The following is a 5,738-nucleotide window of genomic DNA, read 5'->3' as shown; positions in this document are numbered from 1 at the left end:
AAAGGAGCCTGGGACAGGGCGGTGCCCGGACGCAGGGGGAGGATCTGCGCCACGCTGCCGCCACGCTCCCGGGCCACAGCGCCTCCTGGCGGCTCCAACCAGGAGAGCCGCGAGCCGCCTAGCCGAGAAATCTGGAAGGATGCAGAATAACCAAGCCGAAGGAAGAACAGCAAGGGACCTTTCTTTATCCGCAGCCCTGCGTGACCTAGTGCCCGCCCTCCCACAGTTTGTACAGGCTCCTCCTCTTCCCAGCCACGAAGACAGTTTTACAGGTAGGGAACCCGAGGCTGTGTTTTTAGTGTCCACCTTGAGCAAACAAACCTCTTTGGTGCAGAAGTATGGAAATGAATATTCAGAAAGCACATGGACTGTTCCAGGGGCGGTTGGAATATGGCTGATTTAAAAAAAAAAAAATCCAGTAGTCCTCAGATATAGGCCCCAAATTAACGTGTAACAATATGTGGCAAAGACTTTCAAGAACAAGAAAAGCGCCGATAATCACCTGGAAAGTAAAACTGTCAGGATATAAACCAACCCAGTCATAATGGCTTCACTAAGAGAAAAAAAAAATCAATATATGGTAAAACAATTACAATATACCAGAAGAAAGAGAATTGTTTTAGCACCGGAATCGTGGCTGGCAATTCTTTTAAATTTCAAGAGTGTAGACAATGTCTTTCACTGTAGACAAGTTTTCACTGAAGAAAGAAAACTGGAAAAAATGGAAGGAAGGAAGGAAGTGGTGGTGGTATATCAGAGAATAAGAGGAAGGCGGAAAAGACAGAGAAAACTAATAAATCTGAGGTTTTAAGACAATTCACCCCAACCGGATGTGGTGGCATATGCCTTAAATCCCAGTACTCTGGGAGGCCGAGGCAGATATCTCACTATGAGTTCAAGGCCAGTCTGTTCTACAATGTGAGTCCAGGAAAGCCAAAAAGACATTTTATCCCTAGAAAAACTGCCACATTGAAAAGTCACAATCTGAAAATATTTTGGAACAGTACCTCAATCAATTTCCTATCACTCTGCCTTCTATCCCTAAGTCACTATGGCCTTGACCAAACCACAGGACTCTGTTTATACAATCTCAACACCAGAACTAATAATGTCTAAGATAAGTCCTTTTTAATAACATGTGATATGTTGATGCCTTTTATGATCAGAGTTAAAAAACAGCCGAATGAGCCATTGTGATGGGTTAGTGATGTTAAGGTATTGGTCTAGCTAGTCAGAGGATGATTCGGTTCTGGACCACTAGAGAGCATATGCAGGAGAGAACCCGCAGAATAGATGATGAGTGTTAAAGGAGGAGCAAAGAGTTCGACCAACTGATGCAGAAATGTGCAGAGCTATACAAATATGTGTGCATTTTTGCTACCACGGGATCAATTTAAATACAGTCTGCAGATTTTCAATAAATTGTGTACCTGCAGATTTTTTTTCTCTAGACAGCAAGCATCTGGTTTCTATTTTGTCTGTCTGTTTGTGCATGTGTGCACTCACACTTTTTGGTTTATGGGGGAGCAAGTGGAGGCCAAAACTCAACTTGGAGTTTGATTACTTAGAAGTAACCCACCTTGTCTACTGAGGCAATGTCTTTCACTGGCCTGGCGATAAAGAATCCCAGGGAGCCCCACTGTGGACCCAGAGGACCCACTGTGCCTCTGTAGCAATGGATGGTGTTACAAGCGAAGCTTACCGCCCCCACGGGATTTGTATAGATTCTTGAAATTGAACTCAGGTCCTCATGCTTGAACAACAAGTACTAAAGTAAGACACCTCCCTAACCCTACGTATTTAGTTTCCAAATAAGAAAGCTATTACTTTTCTGTGCTTTTCTCAATCCTCTGAACCCCAATTCAATCAAGAACTGTCTGGGTAACAAAGGACCACTGGAGTCCTGGGAAAGCTCTCTCTCTCTCTCTCTCTCTCTTAAAGTAATGCTTTACCATCACCATCACCAGAGCTCCCATTGTGTGCCTTTCACTGTTTTCTCTTTTCTCTCTTATCCCTTCAAATTCACCACCTAGTTCTTTCTTCATTTCATCCCTCTAATGTGGACTCGTTTGCCTATAGCTTCATCTTTCCATAAGGATCACAAGAAATATCACTGGAAAAAATACCTCGGCAAGCATGCTTCTTATATTAAAGCCCTATGTATTAGAAGTAAATAAGAACCATGATCCTATACTGGTGTGTGTGTGTGTGTGTGTGTGTGTGTGTGTGTGTGTGTGTGTGTAGTAACCCAGATAGGAAGACATCTTTTCTTTAGCATACCTCTAACTGTCAAGTGCTGGGTCTGGCAGCGCTTTGCTGTGAGATGTGTACTTCAGCATCACATACTGTAAATTCCAGTTACGGGTGGATAAAGATAGATCTTGTCTGTTCTACACAGGTCTAGAGGGAAGTAAAGGGCTAAACCTGCTCTGTAAGCAGGAATTAATAAGAGGCAGGGCATCTTTCATAGCCTCCTCAGTGTCAACAATTTTATTAATGACTCTCATATTTCAGTTATATGTAGAATGATGCAGGGTTTGAAGAAATTGTTATGTGCAGCTTTCACAGCTGCTGTAATATTTTCTGGTCCTCCAGAGTGTATGTGGGTTCCACAGAGGGTGGCTTATTTGTGAAAAATGATTGTTTGGGACAGTACTTAGGACTGCAATTTACTGCGACCTCCTACCACCGCATCCATCTCTGACTTGACAGGTAAAGTAGAGAAGATTTTGCAAGATGGTAAAATGTTGGGGAATTGATGGTTTTTAGACTCTTCTACAGAATTGTTTTCATGACTCACCTGGATATTCTCAATGGCAGGTGGCACTTCCACCATAGCTGAGAATCACCGCAGAGAGGAGAGCACAAAACAAGAAGGGGCTCTAGGCTCTACACTCTCCCTCCCTTTTTAGATCATGATTTTAACGTCTTCCTCCTTGCCTCTGTTTTCTTGGTGTTGCTGTAACAACTGACTATATCTAGGTCATGTGAAATTTTTCTACAATGACAAAAGACTAGCAGTTCAGTGCTAGTCTTTTATGTTTTGCTCAAATAAGGAGAATATGGGGGCACCGTCTCCAGCACACCGTCTTCTCTGTTGATGGGTCATTAGGCTACTTCCCAGTAGTAACGCCCCACTGGAATTTTCTTCTACAATCACTGGCTGCCACAGCAGAAGGAAAAAGCTTGGAGAATGAGTCATTCTCATTTAAATTTAAATATTTAAATTCTCATTTAAACATGACTAGTGACACTAGTCATATTTAGTGGGCCAAAGCAAAACCTAGGGTGCTGTCTAAGTTGCAGTGGAAGAATTAGATTATCACAAAGTGGAATTCGGTCATATTAGAAGGCTTTGCCACAGGGTAAGATCAAATAAGGGGTTTCATGTATGTGGGTGCATACACACACCATATATATTTACACACACACGCGCGCACACACACACACACACACAAACTCAAAGAATACATTTTTAAGTGATTTCAGTGTTTTCAAAATCTGAGTGGTATAGTTCTGCTATTATTCTTGGCTACATGGACCAGAGTCCATCACTCCTAACCTAAAGCTTGTACAGGGTGTTGCTGTCCTGAATGTGATAGGCAGTTGTAGTATAATGTTAAGTACTTGTGGATCTAACTGTGGTGAGGATAGGTATCATGGATGAAAACTGGCACATGGTGCAAAGCCAATGCCCTGAGTGAAGCTTCCAGCACTTAGAAATTATTCTGGGTGAGTTTTTGAGTGAGTGATGAATGCATATGAAGTTAAGGGACCTTGTGTTCACCCCGGTAGATTTTGTAAACATGATATGCACAGATACTCTAAATTTATAAAAATAGTTGCTCCAGGAATTAAAGTTTAGCAGATTGAAACCTTTTTACCTTATGAGCTATTTTTAAACATTTTGACTTGTATCTAAACACAGAAACACATTGTATCACCATACCCTTTTTTTTTGTAAATTGAATTTTATATTTTAAATCACATATTTAAATTTTCTAAGGTATTTCCTTATTGTTTAAACTGAAAGCACAGCACACACATGAGCTGGTACCTACACAGGGTCAGGCTTACCACCACTGTGTTCCACTTCTGTATCCTGTCCTGCTGGAGGGTCCTCAGGGCAGTAACATTTGGAGTGTGGCCTCCTATGATCACCAAGCTTCTGCTAGGATACTTTTAGATGGGCCTGCCTGAGGCTGTTTAAATTTAACTTAGAAAAGCAAGTAAAAGGAACACCCTCTAAAATATTCATTAACGTATATTACAGTAAATACGCAAACCAGTAGTAAAAATAATATGATAGTTAACTGTTAATGATGTGACAAATGACTGAAGGTGCACTGGTTTGTGTGAGCGATGGGACAGTGAGCAATATAGCGTGCTATGACACCATAGCATCACCAGGTGGCAGTAGTTCATTAGCTGCATCGCGCCTTCCCTCGCCACCCTTCCAAAAGCAGTCCACTTGGCTCAAAACTTCTGGTCTGTCACTCACAGGTGACACGCGAGTGTTTGTTAAACACTTAAGTCTGATACAAAATTGAGGCGTGTACTTTGTATGTGGTTTCTTTGGGTTTTACAGCATTCTTGAGAACTCTACTCTCAACCTAGCCCAATATGTTATGACCATAAGTCAGTTTCCATGTATGAAAGAAGTCCAGCCTGAAGGATTTTTAACATCTAAGCCAGCTTTCAAGGCTCTGCGGCTTTGTCTCTTTAAGCCTCCTTAATGTCTTTGTTCACTGTGTGTTCCTGACTTTTGTCCTATCCAACTGGATACTGCTCAAGGACTGCCTAGATAAAGCTCAGAGTACTCCTTTGACTATGCCTTGCGGCCTCCTTCCTGCTCCTTGTGGCCCTGTGCTTTGTCCAGGATTCCACAAAAACATTGGTTTCACTTAAATCATTGCTTTATGTTTTGTTTAGTATAAACTATGAGTCAGTTTTCTCATTGCTGTGACCCAACAAGAAATAGTTTAAGGGAAGTAAAGGTTATTTATTTATTTATTTGAGGTTTGAGAATACACTCCATCATGATGGCTAAGACCATGGTGGGGCCATCTTTCAGCTGTGGTATTAGGGGCAAGTGGAACTACTTGATCATATCTATGTGGATCAGGGAGGGGAGATGGGACAAGAAATGGGACGTCAAGGCCTGTGACCTGGTAACCCACTTCTTCCAGCTAGGCTCTACTTCCCAAGTTTTCCAATGCTCCCAAAACAGCACTACCACCTGGGGACAGAGAGTCCAAATACACCAGTTTGTATATATATAACCAAACCACAGTAAGTCATGAGCCAACTGTTGGCTCCAAGGGTGGTTCTCAGACAGACTGAAACTACATCCCAGACTCAACTTTGATGGTTAACACACTGACTGTCAACTTGAAGGACTATAGAATAACCTAGGAGATGGACTTCTGAATGTGTCTGTGAGTTTCTAACTAACTGAGGAGGAAACATGCACTTTAACTATGGATGGTACTGTTCCATTGACCAGGGTTCTGCTGAGCACTAGCGTTCATCTCCCTCTGCTTCCTGACTGTGGATACAATGTGAGCAGCTGCCTCAAGCTCCTGCTCTCATGACTTTCCCACCATAATGCACTATACTCTCAAGCTAAGAGGCAAAATAAACTCTTCCTTAATTAGACTTGTCAGGTATTGTGTGACCACAACAGGAAAAGTAAGTAATGCATAGTCATGAGCTCACAGGTTATCATTTTGATGCTT

The sequence above is a fragment of the Psammomys obesus genome, unplaced genomic scaffold (genome assembly GCF_907164565.1).
Source record: "Psammomys obesus unplaced genomic scaffold, mPsaObe1.curated_primary_1811, whole genome shotgun sequence".
Lineage (NCBI taxonomy): Eukaryota > Metazoa > Chordata > Mammalia > Rodentia > Muridae > Psammomys > Psammomys obesus.
This window is presented reverse-complemented; position numbering follows the sequence as displayed.